The sequence below is a fragment of the Macrobrachium nipponense genome, chromosome 26 (genome assembly GCF_015104395.2).
Source record: "Macrobrachium nipponense isolate FS-2020 chromosome 26, ASM1510439v2, whole genome shotgun sequence".
NCBI lineage: Eukaryota > Metazoa > Arthropoda > Malacostraca > Decapoda > Palaemonidae > Macrobrachium > Macrobrachium nipponense.
Genome location: NC_087215.1, coordinates 58,124,183 through 58,150,536, shown reverse-complemented (window position 1 = coordinate 58,150,536; position 26,354 = coordinate 58,124,183). Strand labels below are relative to the sequence as shown.

Below are 26,354 nucleotides of genomic sequence, written 5' to 3'. Positions count from 1 at the left end.
TATATCTTCTCACATGATTGGCAGTGGCGATGCAAATTTTGATAAATCAGAGTGACAATAAAATCATATATTAAAAAAAACAAATCGACTAGTGTTGACCATTGTCGTCAGTTATTAAGGTCAGCGATGTCTTATTTTTTTTTTTTATGTGTTGGGATAGAGAGGTATTTCATATAAGGTCAAAAAGAGGTCTTAGTAATGCCGGCTTTGGACATAAAATCGACGCCTGCAGGGCTTCCCTTAGGCTACCTAAGCAGTTTCGAATCATCGATTGTCATTGCCATGGGCAGAGAGGTGATGGTTGCCTTATTTGGGTCACAGGGTTCTTATCACATGCATTACAGTTATAGTTATTGTGGGGAATATTTGCCCTTTAGCATACATATAGTTTTATATAACGTATTTGAAGATGTTAAGTTGAAATAGAGAATCTGTGGTAAATGAACAGGTTTATTATTATTATTATTATTATTATTATTATTATTATTATTATTATTATTATTATTATTATTAGTAATAGTAATAGTAGTGAATGGTAGTGGTGGTAGAACTGAATTTGGACGATTTGTTGTGAAGGCATGAAAATAACAAGAGCACTTCGAAGAGGTTATAGCTTACTTTCGTTTATGCCACTCGGGCATATAACCCCTCACTGAAGCATTTACCGAAAATCTCCAACTTTGGGAAGGTCTTAAGAGAGGTTGGGCTGAATTTTGTGAAACGTTACACAGCTGTTTGGTTTCATTTGCAACTAATCTTGAACTCAGCTGATTTCTTTTAGAACAAAAGTTAGCATCTTTTGGTTACCTTATAGTATCGTTTTCCAATAGGCAGTCATGGGTAAAAAATTCAACTTCTTTAACGAAGGTATTGTGTGTGTTTTTTCTAAGTAGCCGTAGGTATTTAATAGTTATTTGCTTAAAGAGAAGTCTAAAATAGATATAAAGATTTGGAGTGAACGTATCCTTCCAAGCAATTGAATTTGTTAAGTATGAAGTAGGTATATACACAACATACACACGCATGTACGGTACATATATATGTGTATGTTTTGTACTCCAGACTTACCAAATCCTATGATATACACACACACACACACACACACACACACACACACACACACACACACACACACACACATATATATATATATATATATATATATATATATATATATATATATATATCATAGGATTTGATAAGCATGGAGTACAAAACATACGCATATACGGTACATATATATGTGTATGTTTTGTATATACCTACTTCATACTTAACAAATTCAATTGCTTGGAAGGTTATGTTCACTCCAAATCTTTATATCTATTTTAGAGAGAGAGAGAGAGAGAGAGAGAGAGAGAGAGAGAGAGAGAGAGAGAGAGAGAGGCAAACATCTCTAAATAAGAAAAATAACACCAAGGAAAAAGTGAAACAACGGAGTGGAATTTGCTTTGTTTATACATTCATCACGTACCATATCTTCGTGATTAATTTAGCAAACAACACACATACATATACTATAGGTGTTTGTTGGGTGTGTGTGTGTCTGTGTGTCTGTCTGTCAGTCTGTACATTATCTCCTTTTGAGAGGTTTATTCAGAATGTGTTAAGCATCTTGGTTTCAGTATTCGAGATCAATTTACTAGAAGTCTATCCAACCCTGGCAGCGGCCCACCGGACTCGAGTCAATACTTATTTCACTGCGTAGGGCATCAGAGACACACTGATGTTTAAAATTTAAAAAACGAACGGTATGTGTTAATGAATATCCTGCCCTTTTTGCCTGGTCAGCGGGGAAGCCCAGTGTTTAAAGTTAAGAAGGCTAACATCAGACTACGAGTCGCCATTGTTAATATTTGTTGTGGAATCCTTGATTTTTGTGTTATGTGGTATTTTCATAGCACTTAAAGCATTTCTTACTGAAAAGTGTTCTCATAGATCCGTTACAGTAAATTTCTATTTACTGTAACGTTTTGAATGTGGTTGGGAAAATCCTCGAAGTGAATTTGGTTGTGATTAATATTGCCTGTTATTTCGTGTAATTAATGTTAATGTTCACCTCATTATAATGATGAGAAGGCAGGGTCCTTAATTTTATTAATTTCATTTTCTCTATATGAGTAAGGGGTTGAGTAAGCTTTGGACTCTCTCTCTCTCTCTCTCACCTTCTCCTTCCTCAGCTAATCTTCCTTCATCCCCAAGCATCTCTCTCCCCTCACTCCTCCTCTCTCCTCATCTCTCTCACTCTCTCCCGTCTCTCTCAACACGAGCTGATAAATGCTTTTCATTGTTGTTAAAGCCTACTCTCCTTGCTGTTGGTGCCAAATGATCAGGGTTCGTTTAATCAATATTGAGAACCAGAATGCATTATCACTTGGTGTTTTATAAAGAGAAATTATTTTTTCTTTTCGTTTAATGTGAAAGACAAAATAACCGATTAATTATTCTTGTTTTTCAAAATAGAAATGTGTTCCTGTTAAATAACTTTTGGCTTAGAAGGTCAATACTCTTTCCAATCAAAATGTACAATCCCGTAAGGAGAAAGTTCTTTATATAACGTTTTTCGGGGGGGAAAGTCTTTATTTTCTTGAAAATGGCTCCAAAACTATTGAAGAGAAAATCAGTTTTGCCCATTCAAAAAGTTTTTTTTTTTTTCTTGTAAACCAGTTTTTAAAGCTTCCTGTCATTGAGAAGGTCCTTCACTTTCTTTTGAAACTCATGGTCAGATGATCAAGTGGGTAAAGGAAGGGGGTGAATGGAGCCCTAATAGGCATATGTCAATTCTAAAGAGCCTTACGGTACGGCGATTCGTCTTCTGACTTTGATGGCATTGTTGGATCCCCCTCCTGTTTATGCCTTTTGATGGGATGCTCCACGTAATTGTTGCTTCGGGTAATAAGGGATTAGCTAAGCCTACTAGACATTATTGCAGGACATCGTAGGGAAGTGTCCTGTGATATTGTATTTGTCATTCGTGAAATTATCACGACGAATCTTGGAATTTGTAAGGTAATCTGGAAAGCATTCCCGGGAGTTGCCCGATGTTTATGGCCTTACGGGAATTTATGCAAAGGTATTGTATGAGATGATTCCAGGGGCAAAATGATCTAAGCGATCACATATAATTATTCATGGAAATAATAAGAATTAATCCGGGAACAAAAAAATTATCTAAGCAATCGCATAGTGTTATTCATGGAAATAATGAGAATTGATGGTGGGTGGTAAGTTATATTAATGCGAAGTCACATAGAAGTTATTCATGGTAGAAATAATAGTTTATTGATTCCTGGGACAAAAAAATAACTCTAAGGCAAATCAGCATAACAATTACTCATGAAAATAATAAGAATGATTCTGGTAACAAAGAAGTGTCCAGGAAATTACGGAAAATTATTCTGTGAAATCAAAATTATGTATGGCAATCATATGAAGTCTCATGAAGTGTTTCCTGGCACATTATTGTCTCAGAAAATCGGCAAGAAATTTATTGCCAAGGCAGTCCGGGCCCCCAAGAAACAAATGATTCAACGTCTCCATTATTTTCGACCGATCCGAAAAAGGCGTTGGCGTTTGTCCCGAACGTGTTCTGGAAGGTGTGTACTCCTCCTCAAGTCGAAGCAGTGTTTTGTTGTTTTTCTGTAAGGCTCTTCTGTGGCGACTGTGTTGTTTTCCGCTGGGAACAGCCAAATTGCCTCTTGTACCCAAGGCTGGTACCCGGGGATGCTTTTTCAACTCTCCATCTGGTCATTCTAAAATTCTCATAGGGTGTGTGTTTATCGACTGACCTAATTCTCTCTCTCTCTCTCTCTCTCTCTCCCAGCTCTTCCTCCTTCTTCTCTGCTATCCGAATCTCTCCCGTCTCTCCTTCTCTCTCTCTCATTGCATACACATACATACATACATGTGTTGGCGCGGCGCCTTGGGGGGTTCCCAATAATTAGCATGACCCATGAAAGCACTATTATCACGACAAAATGAGCTGTAAACTTTGTCTTTTATTTTCTAAACCATTCTTGAAGTATAGATATAAATGCTCTCCAAGGGCTTCTCTCGTTCGTTCTTGACGTATGGGGTACATTGTTTTAGGAGGGTACGAGTGGGTGTTTTTACATTCGTGGCCAGTCTCTAATGTGGTGCAGGTCAAATGAGCATAGAACTAACGCTGATTTCTTTGACCGTCGTTGCCTTGTTTATTTTTCTAAATTTATGTTAACGTAAGTAGGCGTCAGTTGCCTTATTATTGTGCTAGCTCTATTTGCAATTTTCTCGCAGAGTATTTAAGTTTCCTCAGGAAGGTAACACGACCTCTGGGACGTTTGTATGCGCACTGTTATTTTGTTACGCGATGAAGATTAACTCTAATCAATATTAGTCTTTTGAATGTTTATGCATAGTTTTTCATAATGTACGGAAAGCATATTATTAAGGGAGAAGAAGAGCTCTCCGTAGAAAACATAAATGGTTAGGAGGAAAAAATATTTGGAATGTTGTTTACGATAATGAGGGTTCAAGCACACAGGGGCCATTGACCTTAAAAACTTCAAGCAGGTTGCACACACCAAAGAATGTTTGGTTTTTAACCTTCCACCTCAAGCTCCACCACTGGCAGCAGTAACTGGTTCATGGATACAAGAAACCAGTGATTTTTCATCGGCCACCCTGCTACTGTTACTTATTCTTTATTTTTTAGCCCGATTTAAAAAAATAGACGGAAGGAAGGCGCGAAGGGAAACACTATTAACGCTTCTCATTGTAGTGAGAATTTAGTAAGAGTACGAGGAAACTAAAGAAGAGACATAATTGGTTTTGTATTCGTAAATTAAAAGACTAAGCGTGTTTCAATGAAAATTTGTTGGCAGCTTAGTTAAGAAGCTCATTGGCTTGAGGAATTTCCTCTGGATGCACGGTCATTAGTTCATCATATTTAATAATGCAACTTATGTAATTAACTCCTGAACAAGGGAAGTTTTGAAAATACAAAAGAATATTTGAGGTTCTTGATCATTTTCATGGCGGTTCGCGTGACTATTTTGAACTTTAGCAAACCAGTGTTACCCTTAAAAAAAGGCAATGTCGTATATTGTGTGGAAGGATTTGTATTGAAACTTAGGTCTTAGTCCAGTTAAGTTGGATGAATATCCGCCCTCTCATCTCTCTCTCTCCTACCGGGTCTCCTCCTCATCTTCTCTACTCTCCTCTCTCTCTCTCTTTCCTGTCTCAACAATATTTTAAATAAATCTTGAGGCATGAATTCTCCCTACCACAGGTTATAAACGAATTAGGAGAAAAGAACACACACACACTTCTCCTGTCACACCTGTTCGTCCTCTTAGAGAGAAAGGAGAGGAGGGCCCCATCTCCCCCAGAGATAGCCGATAAGCGGTGGAACGGAACGGAACGGTTCGTTTCTTCCGATCACAAAATGTAGAAGTCATCGCCTCTCTCGGAAAAGAGGGCGGTTTTCGCTTGTTGGGATACACTGGCTGCAACAGCTGTCTAATTGTGATGGATTTATGGGAAGGATTTGAAGTTGGCATGCCGATTGTGCTTTTGCGGCGCCTTTGCAGAGCTTGTGTAAACAGAGCGGATGATTGTTGTCGTCATTTCGTTTGAAGCGATTTTTGCGTGAAGAGAGAGAAGGAGAGCATTGAATGGTTGTTTGTATCATTTAAGTGACTGTGTGTCATTGCCTTCCTGAGTGCCATATGTCATACTGTTTATGATTTTTTTTAACAGTCCAAAGTCTCATATAATTCTGTACGTAGTAAATTATAAGTGGGCGCGAGTGTTTCCGTCGTGTATGCTGTGTGTATTTTCTCAATTACTTTATACATTATGTATTTTTACCTTCGGAGAAGAAAAGGAAAGAGTGGAAGAATGGGAGGAGGAAGCCTAAAGCAAATGGTATCTGTCACGGTAATGTAATTGATCTTTTTTTATACACTTTAATTGCGTAACTTTTCAACCTCTCTCTCTCTCTCTCTCTCTCTCTCTCTCTCTCTCTCTCTCTCTCTCTCTCTCTCTCTCTCTCTCTCTCAGTAAAAAATTAAGTAATCAAGTTTTAGTTTTTACCCGTTAAGTCTTCCGCATACCAAACCTTTTTGTGAGACACGCGGGCCTTCTTTCTCAGACGTTTTTATTTTTAACTCCTTAAGCTATATATACATATACATACATACATACATACATACATATGTGTGTGTGAGTGTGTGTGTACACTTTTATGCATACTCATAGAAGAAAGGGTATTTCTCTATAAAAATGTGATGTATATGCTAGTGATTATGTGTATCTATACCGATATACAAAATAAAAATAAATGATGATTGTAGAAAACCCCGATCTCTCTCTCTCTCTCTCTCTCTCTCTCTCTCTCTCTCTCTCTCTCTCTCTCTCTCTCTCTCATATTTCCTTACTAACCAAGGGAATATTGAAATCATTAGATTATTGACGAAACAAAGTAGCAGATTGAGATTATTAGGAGTTTTTTTTGTGGTAATACGAACTGGCAACAAGGTAATTATTATTTATGATCAGTGTTGGTATAGGATTTGATCAAGTTGTCACTCATTCATATGGAACGAGTAAAGGTCCCGTTAGCTAGAGTATCGAGATTCCAGACGGTAAATTAATAACCATTGATAGAAATACCGTTAAATATGAATGAAATAAATGAGTATACATTTTGGTAGGTGGCACGTAGAAAGATATCGTTGGAATGCCACTAATCCAGCAGATTTGATGTCAAACAGGAGCTAATGTTTGAAATATCAGATAATAGTTTACAATCCAAGTTATATCGGTAATATAACAATACTCGACATTTCATATATGTTGTAAATTTCTTTTCGCTTAAATCTGCTTCGAAATAATGGTTTTTTGGGGGAGAGGAAATTGTTTTTTTTTTTTTTTAGTATCTAACCGTGAATGTTACGAATTTTTTGTGGTTAAAACGGTATATTATGTATAAATATATACGTGTATATATATACATACATACATATATATATATATATATTATATATATATTTATATTTATATTTATATTTTCAAGGATTCAGCTTCCAGAATGTCTTTGTGTATATACTTAAGATTGGAAACTGTTAATGATGCCTATTACTGAAATGATTCAAATTTTAGGGATAGTTTTTATTAAATTATCATGTTATTGTCTTGATGGATTGCAAAATAGTTACCATAGTCCACCATCTTCCAGTTGCTTGGCAGGGGTGGCTAGAAGACTTCAAACATATTTCACTGCAACATTTCGTTTATTTTTCATTTTCATTCGCCTTCTCTTTCCCGTCTTCGTGAGGATATTCCTTGGGTTATTTTTTCCCTTTTTTCCCCTTGTGAGTATCTTGACGGTAATCAGTAATGATAATGAAGATTCACGAAGTCGTGTTTTGAAAGCCATTCTGCGAGGTTTTTTTTTTTTTTTTTTTTTTTCAGGAAATGAAGCCATAGGCCATTTTGTAAGCAACCATCAAGCCCAGCGTTTCCCATCAGTATCAGTAGATTTATAGGGCTAACCTCTCCCCCCCCCCCCCTCTCTCTCCCTGCTCTTCTCGCTCTCTTCTCTCCTTTTCTCTCGCTTCATCATCGGTTCATCTCTCTCTTCACTTCATGCAGGTTGGTTCTAATATTCAAAAAAGGTAATAAAAAAAACTAGAATGCTATTATTGTGTTCTGGCCTCGACCAAGTAAGGAATAATGGCATCAGCAATAAAGATTCGGAGACAGAACAAAAGCCTATTATGAGGAATTCTTGGCTTCTTTCGTTTTTTCCTTTTGTTTTTTTAAGCCTGTAGTCTTGGAAAAAAAATTGCCTTGACGATTTATATTTTATTTTTACTGGTTAGTGGAAAGGTGTTTTTGTGGTTGTTATATTTACACATTTTTTTACCTCAATTGGTATACACTAATTTTTGTTTGTCTATTCTTTCCAGGTGAGATTTCGCCGCGAGACGCTGGTTTAACAACGTAGTAAGTAAATTTATTAGTTTAAGGTTTTGCATTTATCCAATAATAAACTGCCATTGATCAGGTAATAAGTTTCATTAAATGATTTCGTCTGTTGTGTTTTGTTATTTATTTCTTTTCGGTTTATGTTAAATGGTTTGTCATTGAAACTATTTTTTTTTCGTGAAGTTTATCGTAATGAATTTTTTTATATTGGGAAATGATGTCGTCGAACTGATCAGATGCCCTAACTTAGGATCTACGACCATAGTTTTTGCCTACCTGAAAAAGAGACGCATTCGGCGATTGAAAGTATGTTAAATAATTTAGGACCTACTTCCAAAATAGGGAAAAATCAAGGATTTATAGTTATATCAAAATTATCTATACAAATATATTTTGTGTTAAACAAATACTGCTTTACTTTCCTACAACCGTTACCCAATTCTTAGTTTATAAGTGAGAAAAGATAATTTTGATGCGGTGAACTATAACTCGATTTTTCCTTATTTTTCTTCATTAATTAGTTTATACTAATAGAAGAAGTAATTCCCGAATCAAAACTAGGAATTATATTACTACATGACCTGTGTTCGTTGTTTTGCCTTGCTTTTTTTATAATTATGGAATGTTACTAGCCGTAAAGTTTTTACTTTGTGAAAATGAGCGTTAATTGGCAGTGGTGAAGAGTTTACCTAGATTGGTCCGACAGATTTCCTATGACAAGGTGATGTTCACGGTCTCTCTCAGACCGTGATGTTCTTTGATTAAGAGAAAATATTTCCCGGTCAGGAAGATATTGCCTTGCTTGAAAGATTGTTCCTTTGATTTTAGAAGATCGAAAAACTGGATTTGAACAGTTTTGTTCTCTTCTTCTTCTTCTTCTTCTTCTTCTTCTTCTTCTTCTTCTTCTTCTGTGGCCTTAGTAAATGAAAGTGCTTAACAATACGAAAGGTTTGGAAGAGGAAAGGTTGAGTTTATTTGGGAAAAAAGTTACCTTGGGTTATTGTCTCCAGTCATTGTAAAAAAAAAAAAAAAAAAAAAAAACACTCAAATTTATTGTTGAAGGATCATTTCCAAATGTCTTGGTTTTATTCATGACACCTCCGTACCGAGCCTGGCCAGTTGGAAAAATATATTGTAAATCATCCGTATAAAATTCAAGTCTATATAATACTTGTGGGGCAATAGTCCGGGGTGTTATGGACCATGGTCTAACAAAAGGTCTAAAGAGCGTGTTTCAAATTGGATTCCACATCTCGCGTCAGTGAAGTATCACTGATTTTTCTTCTAACGAACCTTTCTGGCGTTATCTTTTAAATGTTTCCGCAACCAGAACGATGGTCGAAGCCCTGCATCTGTTCATTGAAAATGCGGTTTTCATTACCATTCGTGTTTTTTTTTATTATTTTCGGTTAAATATTCACTTTATACTGAGAGCGAGCGAGTGGGCTGAATGTCCACATGAAAAAGGAAGCGTCGTAGGCTAATCTGCAAACGAGAAAAGGGGAAGGTTAAAGCAATCATGGATAAAGCGAAGCTTGACGAAAAGTCCAGAGCATATCGAAACTGGGAAAGTAATTGACAAAACGGTTATTTTGACGTTGTCGAAACTTGTATTGTTTGGAATATAAAGTGTCCCAACATAAAACTGTATATTTATTTTCTCCACCCGGTTCATGAGGTGAGCAGTTTTCCCTTATATTTTTAATTGAGATTTTGGCTGTGAATGGCAATGTGTTCAGAGTGCTAGTGCTCACTTCAAAACGAACCAAGTGTTTTGCAAATTAACTTTGGTATCAAGAGCGACATCATTTCCCTGTGTTCTGCCTTTTCCACCAAATATCAGGTCATTAGTAACTAACAGGATCTTAGGCTTTTATTATTAAATAAATAAATGGTTCCTGTTGCTTTTTTCCTTCATAGAGGTGCAACTCAATAACATTTATTTTATTTATATATGCAAGTATATGTTTTTGATTACTATTTTATATTTATATGAGAGTTTCATTTTACACGTATTCCAAACAGTCAAGCACTGTGTATTAAAAATAAAGTAAGCACAGTGATGGATGTGATAAGATTTGCCCGTATAGCCCATACCTGCAGCTGTTGTGCGTGTATGTGTTCAATATATATATATATATATATAATAATATATAGATATATATATATATATATATATAGATATATAGATATATATATATAGTATTATATATATATATATTATTTTTGAGTGCGCGCTCCTCTGGGTGTAGTTTGTGTTTTACTGTGCTGTTCATAATTGTGGGATAAAATATTATAGTTTAAATAATATGTTTTTCCTGTCGGAAGGTTAGAACATCTTTATTTCTTATAAGATTCGTTCTGTTTATTTATGTTTCATTTGGCTCCGAACGGTTGAATGAAACTTTATTTTCATTGCTCGATTTCAAAGATTCATATTTTGCATCCCACTTGTTTGCAGTAAATCGGAAGGGGAGAGAGAGAGAGAGAGAGAGAGAGAGAGAGAGAGAGAGAGAGGTGGGTATGGCAGGTCCCAGGGCATGTTTGCCCACAGCTTGTTTGCCCGCACGTGTTTACCTTTCTGGCTGCGGGAAAAAACACTAATAAATTCCCATTAGCATCCTGTCAACCTGCACACCAACGGAGTGAAGTTATATTTCGAAAACAAGAACAAGTGAAAACACTGAGAGGGAAATGAACCGTGTCTCTATATCATGGGCGTTGAAGGAAGCACCACCTTAAATGGCTGGCAGTCGCTTTTAAAGTAGTAGTAGCAATTACTTATATTTATTTATGATGAGCGAGAGAGGGGTCAGGAAGAGACTTGTGGTAGATGTTTTGTATCACAGTTACCATTTGAGTTTGTTTCTCTCTCTCTCTCTCTCTCTCTCTCTCTCTCTCTGTGTGTGTGTGTGTAAGTCTGTGTCTCTCGGTCTGTCTAGCTGTTGTGTCTGCTACATCTGGCTGCACTAGGCATTAGTTTTTGTAAATGAATTTCGCCTCTTTGGAAGATTAATGGCACTTTAAGTTTCTTAAGGTTGGTGTTCAAACCGCTTTGTATTTTGCCCGATAAACTTCATGGGTATAAAGCTGTTTTTATAAACCTACGCAGATTTTTCAACATCATCGCAAATTCCCACTCTCACACACACACACACACACACACACACACACACACACACACACACATCACTTGCATTCACTGCACTATTCACTTATCATCCACTGACCTTGTGGTTCCTGTTATCAGTTAACTTTTCTTCGCTTCTTAACTTACCATTTTGCTGTGCTTCACTTTGCATCTCTTCGTTGGTTTTGCTTTCCACTTATTGCAAAATATGCCCTCTGCATATAAAACGTTGAAATTTTTATCTTTTCTGTACTTATATCTCTCTCTCTCTCTCTCTCTCTCTCTCTCTTTCTCTCTTTCTCTCTCTCTCTCTCTCTCTCGTAAGTAGCCATCTTGCTTGGTGAGAACGTACCGCGTGAAGTCAGATTAATCAACAGATCACAAGTTTAACATACGACTAGAATTTGAGAAATATCTAGAAGTGTTCGTGAACTATCGGTGATAAGATTAGTGTGAAAATAGTAGGATAAAGCGTCTTCTAAGTTAGTTTATCAAGTGTAATACTATAAATCAGAACAAGATGGCAGTAAGTTCCAACTGCGGGAAGAGGTGGCGTAATTTGGCGTGTTTAGCAGATTCGCAATACGATGAGGTAGCAGGAAGGGAACTGGCATTTCTCATCTATGAAATCATCAACAGTCCTATCCTAACCAAAAGATACAAAAGCATTCATAGATATATTAGAAGGATATCATCCTTCAAACTGGACAAATCTAATGAAAACATCTTGAAATAATTGAAGAAGTTCCAAATAAAATCCAAGTGGTCAGAGACTCATAAAGAAAATATACATAAACTAGCATATTCCGACAAAGAAAATGAATAAGGTGAATCTTGTGAATATCCTAATTGATGCATTAGGAAAAAAAAAAAGAATGCCAAAAGCATGCAAACTGTGTAAGGTTTGGTATAGCATAGTCAATCCACAAAACCTAATCAGAAAATGTGCTGCATGCAACATTCCGACCCATCCACAGTGCTGAGGTAATACAAGATTTGAGAAAAGATACAAGAATTTTTTGTTCAACATGTCTATCTGGATAGACAATGTTATTAAATCAAGATTGAATGTACAAATAGTTGAGGATGAAGAAGAAGAAGAGGAGAAGAAGAAGAAAAAGAAGAAGAGAAAACGGAAGAGAAGTAAACAAAAATGAAATGACAGAATATAGGAAACAAAGAACAAGATAAAAGTATGGATGCAGAGATACTCATTGATACTACATATGAGGCAATAAAGCAGCATACCTAGCGAAAATAAATTACGATATATCAACAACAGAAAAGCAAATCCCGAAGAGGCTCTACCCAGATCTATACAATGACGGAAGAGGAAAAAAATAGACAAGAAAGACAAAATCTCAACAACCTTTTGAAAAGAGGGAATTGCAGATTTGGAGAAAGATGTTACTACCCATCCTAAGATATGTCAAAACTATGAAATATATGGTAAATGTGCATACTTAGATGGATATGGGGATTGATTGCAGAGATCTGCATCCAAAAATATGTAAAAACCTAAAAGAAGAAAAGGATGTAAGTTCGACAAAAAATGCAATATATGCACCTGTAGCCATGAATCATAATCAAATAAATAACCAAACCAAGTAATAAAACAAAATAAGAAGAACAGTAATAAAAATAGTAAAAAGAAACAAATAGAGTCAGAAAAAATCAATATCAGGTAAAAGAGAAAAGCAAACCACCAATGAGATATGCAGAGGTGTCAGCAAAAAAATTTCAAAGCATCAGCTCCGAAATTATACTCAAGAGATAATAACTGTATTTATTATGCAATGAGGATATTGCAGAAACGGAGAAAATTGCAGATTCAGCACAAAATGAATAATAGTGATGAAGGAAGATCAAATATTATGGAAAGTTGGATTTTTTAATGTCAGAATTTCCTGGAAATGAAAAAAAGAACAACATACCAGAACAGGAAAGAAAGGACATGGGAAAATCCTTATTACTACCAGTATTAAATGAAGAGAAAACACGCAAACCATCATAGTGATGAATGCGCAGGGTTTAGTTACGAGTAACTCAAAAGAAAAATAGAGTACTTAGAAGAACTAACCCAAAATGAAAAGAAAAGAAAATAGATATAATGAATATAAGTGAAACCTGGTATTCCCAAGAGACTGGAATGATGATCAAATAAAAGGTTCCAAACTTATAGATCAGATAGAAAAAATAGGAATCAAGGGGGAACCGCAATATATGGGAAAGACAAAAACAAGGAAAAATATATGAGAAATATAGTAACTCAGAATGTGAACTAATAGCGGTAGAATTTGAATCTGAAAAATTGATGACAACATAGTAATATATAGACCTCCTAATACTAAAGAGTTTGACTTAATAATTGAAAAATTGGATGATATATGTAGAAATCACAAGGACTGGACTATTCTCCTATCTGGTGACTTCACTTTTCCTTTCGTAGAATGGAAAGAAAACGAATAGAGATTGTGTTTACTTATACATTAAGAGAGTATAGTAGTGCAGAAGATAAGAGGCAATTTGAAAAGCTATTAGATATGCTACTAGAATACAACATTCAACAAATAAATCACCTGCCAACAAGAAGGAAAATACTTTAGACCTAGTATTTGTGAACGAGATGAATTATGTTAAAGAAATTAATAGTTTATATGCGAATATTTCAGACCATAATGTCCATAGAATTAACAGTTCATTCCAAGCAAGTGAAATAGAGATAAGCAAGAAATGAAAAAGTGGGAAGGATATGGAAATACAAACTTCTACAGTAAAAAATATAAAAATGGTCAGAAATTAATGAAGAATTAAACAAAGATTGGGATAACATTTTCGTAAGTGATGACATAAGGGTAAATACGGAGAATAAATATAAAATATTGAGACAATAGTGGAAAAATATATACCGAAGAAGAAAAGTAAACATCATTCATGCATACCAAGAGACAGAAGGATCTTGTTCCAGAAAATCAGAAAGTGGAAAAAAAGGTCTTGCAAAAGAAAAAATGCATGGCAAGTTATAGAACTAAAAAGTAAGATAGAAAATGCAGAACAAAAGATTATTAACAATCAAAAGAAAATGAAAAATGTGGGACTTGGAAGAAAAAAAAAACCCTATTAAATATCAAGCAAAACCCCAAACTATTATACTCATATGCGAAGAAGATGAATAAAAGAAGAATAGAAATAGGCCCTCTGAGAATTGAAAGGGAGATTAACGAATGAAAAAAAAGGAAATTTGCAACATACTGGCAGAACGATATAAGAGAGAATTCAACCCTAGAATAGATAATGAGATAATGATATAGAAGTAAGGGATGAAAATAGTGAATATTTAGCTGACATAGATATTAATGAAGCTGATATTATGCAGGCTATTAATGAAAATTAAAAATGGAGCTGCTGCAGGGCCTGATGGAATTCCTGCTATTTTGTTAAAGAAAAGTAGTTCATTCTATCGCAAAGCCACTTGCAATATTATTAAGACAAAGTGTAGATACAGCAAGATTTATGATGACACAAATTAGCATATATTACCCCTACTTTCAAAAGTGGATCAAGACTAGAGGCAAGTAATTATAGGCCTGTGAGTCTAACATCACATATTATGAAAGTGTATGAAAGGGTAATGAAGAAAAATATTATGAAACATTTAATAAAAATAATTTGTTTAATAAAGGACAACATGGTTTCGTACCCGGAAAAAGTACACAAACCCAACTGGTTAGTCCACCGTGAGAACATATTCAAAAATATGAAAAGCGAAATGAAACAGATGTGGTTTATTTAGACTTTGCAAAAGCTTTTGATAAAGTAGACCATAATATATTAGCGAAGAAAATTAGAAAACACAATATCGTGGATAAAGTAAGGAAGATGGTTAAAAGAATTTTACACAACAGAAACAGATAGTTATTGCAAACGGGGGGGAAGACGAGAAATCGATGAAGTCAAGGTAATATCCGGTGTGGCCGCAAGGTACGGTGTTAGCTGCAATACTGTTTGTTATTATGATTGAAGACATAGACAATAATGTGAAGGATTCGGTAGTGAGTAGTTTCGCAGATGACACAAGAATAAGTAGAGAAATTACTTGTGATGAAGATAGGAACGCTCTACAAAGATACCTTAACAAAGTATATGATGGTGGCAGAGGTAAATAGGATGGTATTTAACTCTGAAATAAATTTGAATCAATAATTATGGAGAGCAGAGAAAGAAAAGCTATATGCATATAAGGGACCTAATAATGAGACATCACAAATAAGGAAGCAGTTAAAGACCTTGGTGTGATGATGAATAGGAACATGTTATGCAATGATCAAATAGCAACTCTGTTGGCAAAATGTAAAGCAAAAATGGGAATGTTGTTACGGCACTTCAAAACAAGAAAAGCTGAACACATGATTATGCTTTATAAAACATATGTTCGTAGTCCACTTGAATATTGCAATATGATATGGTACCCACACTATCAAAAGGATATTGCACAAATAGAGAGTGTACAAAGGTCCTTTACAGCTAGAATAGAAGAAGTTAAGGACCTAGACTACTGGGAAAGACTACAATTCTTAAAAATTATATAGTCTAGAGGAAAGGAGAGAAACGCTACATGATAATTCAGGCATGGAAACAGATAGAAGGAATAGCAGAAAATATCATGGAACTAAAAATATCAGAAAGAGCAAGCAGAGGTAGATTAATAGTGCCCAAAACTATACCAGGAAAAATAAGGAAAGCACACAGGACATTAATCCACTACGCACCAGCATCGATAATGCAGCGTCTATTCAATGCGTTGCCAGCTCATCTGAGGAATATATCAGGAGTGAGCGTAGATGTGTTTAAGAATAAGCTCGACAAATATCTAAACTGCATCCCAGACCATCCAAGATTGGAAGATGCAAAATATACCGGAAGATGTTACCTAAAGCGAACTCCTCCTGGGTAGACATTAAGAGGGGTGCCTCACACTGAGGGACCTGGGGCAACCCGAACAAGATGTAAGGTCTGTAAGGTAAGGTCTCTCTCTCTCTCATTACGTACATAACTATGCATATATACATACACTGGAGAACCGTGAGCTTCTATGAATAAAACAACACGAGAAGCAATGCAATGGAATGTTGTATTACTAGTCAACCCCAAGGTGTTGAGGTAATCCATCGCTGCTCCCAGGAGAATCTTAATGTCAAAAACTATTAGATATTGTTTTCATATAAGGTATTTATCAAGGTTGGGTTGATGTTGTCCGCCATTTAAATGGTAGGTCATATGCACGTTAATCTTCTTCCAGTGGATATTGTTACCTAATGACCATTCGGTTAACGAAGCACCAAAGGTCTTGCTTCAGAATCACAAAGAACAAAAGCAGTGCACGAGGCCAATCAATGAATCCATTGATTTGATTGAAATGATCTTAATGTTAATGATTGTGCCGAGAGCATCAAAGAGTCAAATGACCTCATTTTTAGGGTGTAGGGAAATTGTAGTCTCGTTTGAGATATAGTTCATTGACAATAGGCCTATGTGTTCCTATTTTAAGAATGGCTTAATTGACTTGAAACTACAAAATCTGTTTCTGAATAACTGGCGAGATTAAGAAGCCAGGCCTCGGTAGGTACAAAATTACAAGTTTGTCACTGAAGTGGACATTGGCAATCTCTTGTTTTCATTTTCATTCTTTTATATTCTAAGTCTGTGATATATTGTGACTTTAACAGTGAAGCTAATTTGGCCAGACCAGGCCTCTGTCCCATCAGAGTAAGGAGGAAACGTCTTATTGACGGCGTTTTCCAAGTACCACAGCTGCTGAAGCGATTTTTGCCCTGATATATGACGTTGGTGCAATGCCGAATAAATCGGGGCGATTTAGGAAGACATTCTCCTTCTCCTTGAAGCAGTGAAATGCATAATGAGAACCTTGCCTTTGGTAGAGCAGAAGCGGAATGCTTCCGAGATCTCTCGCGCACCTGTTATTTGGGTACGGCGCAAACTGGTCTGTCTCGAGTACACCTGAACGCGTGTCACACGAACGAACACGTTTCTGGCATCTTGTATAACACCTTGCCGCTATCCTTTCTCTTTCTTCTAGGTTTCTGTAAAATAAACCTTGAGATGGCTATTTGTCTGTCCGTTCGCTCTTTTTCTCTCCGCCCTCAGATCTTCAAAAACTACTGAGGCTAGAGGGCTGCAAGTTGGTATGTTGATCATCCACCTTCCAGTCATCAAGCATAAGTTGCAACCCTCAGCCTCAGTAGTTTTTATTTTATTTGAGTTGAAAGTTAGCCGTGATCGTGCGTCTGGCACTTTTATAGGTGCCGTAGCTAAAGGTTTTATTGGTAGCGGCTGAGAGTTTCATACAGTATTATACGCTGTACAGAAAAGTCGATTGCTCCGAAGAAACTTTGGCGCATATATTTTTTTTTTATTGTACTTGCGAAGTTGAAGTCACGTTATGTCGCTTAAGGTAGGTGCCACGCAAGCACTAACATATGTGTGTGCATGTTCGCCCCCAACCAAGTGCAACTTTAAAGGCAAGAGTCCAAATTGCATTAGAAAACGTGCGAGGCCCTTCTTCGCTGTGGCTTTAGTCTGAGCCGATTCTTCGCACCAATTTGACCTCACTGATGACCCCGCTTCGTTTTCGCTGGGTTGATGATCTCCAGGACCCTGATGACCACAGTCGTTGTGACGTCAGACGATATGAACTCGAACCAAACCGCCCTCACCATTCGATATTGACAGAACTGTACCTACTGTCCCTTTTCTACCACACCTGCATGAACACTTGTTGAACAGGGAAAATGTACTCGCATATTGCTTGAAACGTTTCTTAGTGTATTCAGGAGATCCGAAACTAGCTCGCAGAACTTCAATGTGCGTTCGGTTTCTGCGGAAATTGTCAGTCCTTTGCTGATAAGGAGTTCGCTGATTCTGTGAATCTGCGGCGATAGTGTGTGATCCCTTAAACCATGTCGTTAAACAATCAGTTAAATATAGCTTTCGTTATCGTGATTATATCTTTCGTTTCGCAGCTAAAAGAAGGTATTTTGGCCAGCCATTCGAATCTGAACGCCATACATTATGTGCATTAATTTAGAGATGAAGAGAAGTTGTGTAGTTTCCATTGAGAGAGAGAGAGAGAGAGAGAGAGAGAGAGAGAATTCTCATATATATATATATATCATATATATATAATATATATATATATATATATATATATATATAATATATATATGTGTGTGTGTGTGTGTGTGTGTGTGTGTGTGTGTGTGTGTGTGTGTGTGTGTATACATATACTGACTCTTTTCAGTATTCAGAGATTTTCCCTAACGAGAGCTCCAGGGAGAAAGACAACACATCAGTCGCTGCCACAGCCATACTGAATGAATCGTAGGTGAACCCTCTTTGCAGAAAACACATCATTAGTCGTTCAATACACCTACGTACACAGAAGGCTCATTAGTAGCGTGACGAACCCTCCCACGCACTGCACCATTCACCTCTCATTTCCCTGCACTTTCTTGCTTCCCGGATCTGTAGTCCTTTCTCTTCCTTGTAATTCTTTGAATGAATCTGTTCAGCCCTTTGTACGTATGTTTTCTTCGTCTCGCTCTAAAAGCTTCTCACCAACCGGTCATCTTTTACCCTTCCCACATGACCAGACCATCTTCAACATCTAATCCATCCTTTCATCTGTGTTTTTTTTTCGTTGTGAACTGCTAGACTTTGGACTTCTCTTCATGCCTCTGTTTTCCGTGAATTATAACCTTTTTATCTTTTAGAGTCGTGTTCATCACACCCATCTTGGCCAAGCCCATTCATTACGCAGTCGGTACCTCATCATATCACAGTTCTCCCTCGTTCTATATAACTTGATTCACAAAACTTCTGCAAGTGTCACGGATACATACGAATGCCTCTGAGACTTTTGATTCTTAGTAAAGAAGACTGAGATGTAACGTGTGAGGTACATTGTCCGGTTCCGCTCGTACAAAACATATTACTCGTATAGTTCTTTTCAGGGTTACATTTATAATTGGGTGTAGACGTCCTCCGATCTAGTTTGTGCGAGTCCCCCCCCCCCCCCCCCCCCCCCCGCCCCCCCCCCCCCCATACTTTAGCCCTCCAGTAAAGTGCCGGTTTAGCTAATCTGTAAATAAACTGTGACTTCAACGTATCCATCACAACAGTTACACGAATTTGCAGATGTCACTATGGTTTCCTTCCTTCGACCCCTGTGGGGGGATAATGCCGTCAGTGCTCCTCACATGGTACACTGTAGGCATTACTTCAGGGTTCTTTGCTGCGTCGCTTCGGCGCCTAGCTGCAACCACTTTCATTCTCTTTTTTTTTTTTGTTTTTTTTTTTTTTTTTTTTTTTTTTTTTGCGGTACTTCCAATCATATTCTTTCTTCCATCTTACTTTCCACCCTCTTCTAACTATTGTTTCTGAGTGCACTGCGAGATTTTCGTCTTGTTACACGTTTCTAACCTTTTACTCTCTATTTCCCCTTCATTTCCCCTTCGGCGCTGAATGACCTAATAGGTCCTAGCGCTTAGCCTTTGGCCTTAATTCTATATTTCGATCCGATCCTATCCATCCTTCAAGGATCGAATCTTCAGTTTTGATATTGCTAATGTGATACACAAATAATTTGATATTCAGTGAATTACAGTATCAGAAATTATTTTTAGAAAAGTGTGCTTAATTTTTAACCTTTCCTCAGTTAAATTAGTTTAAAAAGCGAAAATATTGTTGGGTGGCTTTCATTTATGTCATTTCTTCACCTCTCTTATCATGGCATTTTTTTTCTAGGATTTTTTTACTACCGGTTTACGGTCAGGCTACTTTCATTACAACTGATAATTGTCTTCGTTACAAACAGTACAGGGAAAGTGGCTTTGACATTGATCCGAAACCCGTTGGTCTGTTGTTATCCATTAATAAATGAGAACACATCCCATCCTAACTTTGTGTTCAAGCCTCCTTTTGTATGGAAGTTGATTGTACGTCCTAGAAAATTAAGAGGTGTTAGTTTAAATTTCCTTCGGCAGTCAAACTTTGTTTTCTATTGACGACGATCATGAGATCTTATTTGTTGTAGACTTCCTTAAGAAATCAGACCTTCGTTGTTTTTATTATTGTTCTTGTAGATGCATAGGATGCATTGTGATACTGTAGTTTATGTTATGTATACGAGTCTTCTTCGTGTTCTAGGCCTCAATCTTCTGAGGACTTTGACCTTGAATAACTTTTGACTTTTTCGAAGACTGAACTTCGAAATTGCCAACACAGTTGGATCGTGATAGAGGAACGGAAATTCCTTAGCTAAGCCTCTGTCATGCCTGTGGCGCCCCCCCCCCCCTCCAAACCCCCTTTTACAGGAGTGTCAAAAAAAGACAGTCACCGGGGTTAGCAGATTGCCACGCGTGCAATAGTTTGATTTTTATAAATAAATTTATGGGTAAAGATACTTATTGTGCCGTGAACTGCTGAAACTTTGTGAGTTTTCCCGAGGCTAAAGTTTTAGTGCAAGCAAATGTGTTAGAAGATAAAAGATTTGACAACTTCCGTAGTTGTGATCATTGGTAGTAGTAATATTACTAGTCGCCATATTAATACTATTACTTGCCGTCGTTTTTGTAGTTAGCATCGCTGTCATGTTAGACTTTGCCTTCACTTTCAGCTGCCTTCTGCTGATATGATTATTTCGGATCCTCGCTCGTGTCCTTTTTTCCCTCATTGTAAACTAATAGTCCGATATTTCCACTTTTAAGATGAGGTGATTAAACGTGCCCTTCAAGCACTCCCACCTGCCCACATACCCACGCCCACAAGAATGACGTCTTAACACTTGGCAAGAGGCATTGAGCACATAAATTACCGCCCGTGGCATGTCGAAAAACCATCATTTGTTGTTTTTAGTTAGAGATGAAGATTATTCTTCATAGAAATAAAAAAGAAAGGAGCTGTTGCTTAAAAAGACAATGGAAGAATGTTTCCGAAACGGGAGAGTCAGGATACTTAAGTAGAAGGGTGGGATTACTTCGTAGGGGAAGCAAACCTAAAAGGGATTATTTTCCCTGAAAAGGAAAAGGAGGGGTTAGCTAGAATGAGGGCGAGGGTATCAAAGGCGACGGATCACGTAAAATCAAAATCAGCAGAAAAATGGCAGATTTCCTACAAAATGTGGCTCCATCTTAAAGGATGTGGACAAATAAATAGATGGGCTATTTTAAAATAATTGACGGCATGTCTAAAAATGGTTTATCCGTAAAGAGGTTACGTACCTTAAAATGTTAGGTGGTGTTAATGGTGTGTATATGTGGGATATTCATCAGCTAACCGGTATCGACACTTTCAAAAATTCAGTAGTGTCTCCCACAATGTTACTTGCCCCCATTACGCAAACAATTTCCGAATACTGCTTGTCTAGAACCATAATTCGTTTCGTAACTAGTTATTTGACTAAACTTCGATTATAATATTGTCACCACCTCCAGCAAAGCTTAGAGGAGATCGTGTTTTCACTTAGTGTACACATTAGTTTGTTCGCGAGTTAACACAAAAACCGTTAAAAAGGTAAACTGGTTTTGAAAAACCAGTTCCCGATGCTTTCTTTCCTTTTTTATCTGTAAAGGTTGACGATCTGTGTCATGGTATACTAATATATTATGGGAATTTTCTGGTCTGACTTCTTTCTCCTTAGCTACTTCGGTGTAGTGGTTACCTCGTTGAGGTTTTCTTGTTTTCAGTCGTGATGAGACTACATTTTAATGGTGTTTCGATCACCCACGGCTGTTATTTTTCCTCCCCCCCACTTCCCCACCCCCCCGGCCAACCTGCAACCCAAAACATTCGTCCATCAACCAGGTACTTAACCGCGGTTGTTAGCAGAGTGCTGCCAGGTAATGCATCACTTGTACACATGTGGACCTTTCCTAGATAGTTCCCCCACGGATTTTAACCCGTGCTTAGTACAAGCCCCTTGGGGATTACCGTAAAAACATAAAAGACGGTAAATATAATAAAAATAATGACCCCAAGAAATATTAGTTCTAGAAAACGATCCCCGAAAACTCTTGACGGTCACCATGTAGGAATGATCCCATGTTTTTGTTGATTGCTGTGTCAACATATACAACTTGCCAACATGGTCTTGCCGAGCCCATGTGGGAGGGGTAAGTCAAATGGAAAGGATGCAAGGTGAAAGAGAAAATGATTAAAAGCAAGAGAGTAACTTTTAAGAACTGAAGAGGGACCCAAATCCAAAGTCTAAAAGAAACAAGTAGCCGATTTAAGGATTATATAGTTGGGAATGCTTTCTGATGGTCATTAAGATTGTTGCTTGAATGAAACTCTACGGGAAGTTGCAGAAATAGTACTTGTAGAGAGAGAGAGAGAGAGAGAGAGAGAGAGAGAGAGAGAGAGAGTCATATGAGCGTGTGGATTACTTACCAAGTCGATGCTTACAATTCTAGGCATGAAAAGGTGGAATACATTTAAATAGTGTACCGATCAGTCGGCGCTCTCTCTCTCTCTCTCTCTCTCTCTCTCTCTCTCTCTCTCTCTCTCTCTCTCTCTCTCTCTCTCTCACACACAACTGCTAATGTAAGGTCAATGTTGATTCTTGAGGGTAATCCTATATCGGGCCTTTCCTCGCCTTATATTTAACGTAATTCTGCTTACACAGATGACGCCATAACTTACTGAGCAGGTCGCCGTAACCTCATGGCTGGTGACACTAGGTTATTTGTTATGTCATAACTTGACAGTGTATGGAGTTATTAACCATTTATCCCACTGTTAAGACTGAATTGTTCAGCGTATGAACAATTGACAGTTTCTTAAGTATTTATTGATTTATTTTCAAATGTATTATTCATATAGATGTATTTTGTTCTATAGTTGTCATATATAACCCAACTGGGTGTATGTTGTTGGCGTGCCACCTCGTTGGCCGTGAGTTCGATTCTCGGGCATTCCACTGAGGTGTGAGAGATGTGTATTTCTGGTGATAGAAGTTCACTCTCAACGTGGTTCGGAAGTCACATAAAGCCGTTGGTCCAGTTGCTGAATAACCAACGTAAAAACACAATACAAACAAACAAACAACCCGGTGTGCGTTTGTGTGTTTTACTATTAGCCCAACATATTTTTAATAGTATTTGTATTGGATTATTAAAATTTTTATGTTTTTAATTTTATAATCTAACCACGGGTATCTAATTATCTTGACACGCAATTTCAGTCTAATGTTATTGATTTATTTTTATTAATAACGTTGTAACCAACGCAACTTATTTCAGCCTAGCCTAAATTAAGCTGGGCCAACCTAAACGTATGATGTTTAGGTGGAAAATATTTCTATACAAACTCACTAGTTTGGTGTGCGATGTCATGTCTTGGTTCATTTCGCCGAAGACATTCCTTCTGCCTGTAAAAGACTTCCTGGAAACTGCAGCTGTGGTTTGTGCTGAGAATCCTTGCAGAAATATACATGGACATTCCTGCTTGCATAGAGAAATTCTTTTATTAACGCTTCCTCATCAAATCCTTACCTCACTTTGAAAATAACTCTCTCTCTCTCTCTCTCTCTCTCTCTCTCTCTCTCTCTCTCTCTCTCTCTCTCTCTCTCTCAATAGGTATTATTTCAAGAGTCATTGGTTTAAGGGTACGTCTAGTATTTCAAATAGAAATTTAAGTTTTGCTTTAGTGTTTTCTGTGAGTTTTTTTTTTTCATTCTTTTTACTACTAACTCTTTTTGTGTTTAGCGATTTATGAGTAAATGTGTTCTTACGTTGTTTTTGTGTGTATTTGTTTGTCTGTCCCGTGCATTTTTAATGTTTTTATATATACGTTGAATGTCTGAATTGTATGCTTTGGTTTTGTTTTATATTAAAATTATTATCTGACAATGAATTAGAAAACTAATGTTTTCCATTTTTGCCAACTGTGGAAAACCTTTCCAAAGTGCCTATTTTGTATATATCAGTTCAGTTTTTAAATGATTTTTTTAGTTTGAGTTGCAACTTGCATATTAGATTTGTTGTTGTGACGCCAGATGAATATCAGTTCGCGAATGCTGTTCTTGTGTAATATCAGTCTTGTATTTTAAGGCATGATTGAAGCATTTAAGTTGGCTAGTGTTTCCTGTTATCTTATTTTGTTTTAGTTCTCAGAATTCTTGATTCGTGCATGAAAGTTGTATGCATGTACATATGTATGTATATATTCTGTAAAGCTTTTTGTATTTCACATTATTTAAGTGTGCGTGACCAGCGCGTTAATTCAGGCGCGTAATAATTTTACTAATTATGATGATGATAAGGATTTTGACTATATATTGCCAACAAGAGCAACCAAAGCAACAATGGGCATGTCCTTTAATGGTTTAATCAGATGGAAATTGGAAGAAACTAGCTTGATAACGATCACGAATACCGAGGCAGAACGTTTAGTTGCCGAGTGGTAATTGATATCAGTGATATAATGTAAAATAAAGATGAATGAAAATAAAAACACCCAGCATTAAAGTAAAGGCAGTGAAAGAAATGGAATCCACATCTCTCTCTCTCTCTCTCTCTCTCTCTCTCTCTCTCTCTCTCTCTCTCTCTCTCTCTCTCTCTCTCTCTATTTTTTTTTTGCTTTTTGTTAGGATTTGAAATTCTCTTTTGTTTCGTTCCCTTTGATTTATGATTTTGTATCCTTTGGGTTAATATGACTGCTGCTTCCCTTCATATTTTTATTTGAATTTGGCTTAGATCAGAAAAGTTTGTCTCGTGTTTTTATTCGACCTCTACATCGAGTCCCCAGAATGAACCGGTTTTAGAAACCGCAATGATATTGTGCCGGTACTCTCCTTAAAAATCCTGAGCCAGGTTTCCTCGAGTCTCCTCCTCTTGAATGCAGTTGACAACAAACACGTAAGATCCATTAAATAATATACGGAACTATTTCTTTCGCACCCTGGGCACCATAAAGCTGACTTTACGATCCACTAAAGATTTGCTGTGTCCCACTGAGGGCAGTAGGCCTCGCATAAACTAAAGCATGAGATTTGTTCGAAGTGGGTATTATTCATGAGTGTTTATATTTTACTGAAATATGTATTGCGTAATGCTTTGTAAATTTTGTAAGAGTGGTGATGCTTATAATGCTAATGTTTTCATTTCTTAGTGGATTTTAGTAAAACGTCGTTTGGTTTTCTTCAATCATTTACTGCTTCCGAAATTTCATTGCAAGTCTCATTAGATCGCGACCGTTCCCAAGCCACGAAAGTATAGTTTAAGTATAATCCTTCTTTAAGAGCTCTAAATGAGAGGAACCCCACCTCCTTCTTACCCAAACTATGGAGCAGCTGCCTTAATGCAATTAAACTGTGACAGTAGACATCCGCGTCAGTTTGTGGCAATTACGGTACGCAATATTAAATAATATAAGCAAAAACGTTTCAGTACAAAACTATCTTGAACAATGTTAATTACATATAAGAATTCAGTTAAATAAGCCCAATTTGCGATGACTTAAATTTGAGAATTATGTGCTAGGTAATTAGTAAACTGTGATGGGTCTGATTTGGGGGGAAGGCTAGCATAGGGCTAGCATCTTATTCCTCAAAGGATTTAAGGGGAAAAGCATCACAGTTAAAAATAAAAACTATAAAAGGTATAAAATAAAAATATTTGGGTTGAAAAGGTGATACTGCAGTTGACAGACAACTATTCTTAGACTTTGTTATTCATTCATTCTCGTAGTCCTTTATTGTTGGCTTACACACCAATTAGTGTATTAAAACGCCAACCTTAAAATTAACTCGTTTATGGTTTGGATTAAGGTTGAATGTCAACGTACGGAAAATTTATTCATAAATTTTTAGCTAGAACAGTGTGTACTCGATTTATTCTATGCGGATTACAAAAACCCCAATTGTGTTAATATGTAAGTAGGCATTTATTACTAGAAAATAATGCATTTCTGCACTATTTTTACTCATACTGAATGTTAGTTTTATAGCATTCTGTTGACGGACATCGAAGCAGCATAGAGGCAGTTTTCATTTACTTCTTATTTTATACGTAATGAAAACAAAAAGTGTAATCGGAATGAGAGTTTCATTTATGCAATATCGGAAGAAACTTTGTTGTTATTAAAGTGAGACGAAAATTTTGATGTTTGTCTTTGTGCAGTAGTTCCTCATTTGACTTAGATGTCACTTTGCTTTAGTCTTGTTTGCATCTCCTTA

At 36.8% G+C, this 26,354-nt stretch overlaps 1 protein-coding gene across 16 annotated transcripts in view; it reads left to right on the top strand.

Annotated features, from left to right (window-relative positions):
* LOC135200297 (mucin-2-like) overlaps positions 1–26,354 on the top strand; it is a 307,055-nt gene that overhangs the window by 6,789 nt on the left and 273,912 nt on the right. For 3 of the 16 annotated variants that reach the window (XM_064228817.1, XM_064228807.1, XM_064228815.1), the window contains exon 2: positions 7,953–7,989. The exons of the other annotated variants lie outside the window; for them this stretch is intronic. The gene's annotated coding sequence lies outside the window, so the exon portion shown is untranslated. The remainder of the gene's footprint in view (positions 1–7,952; positions 7,990–26,354) is intronic. 16 annotated transcript variants of the gene reach the window in all.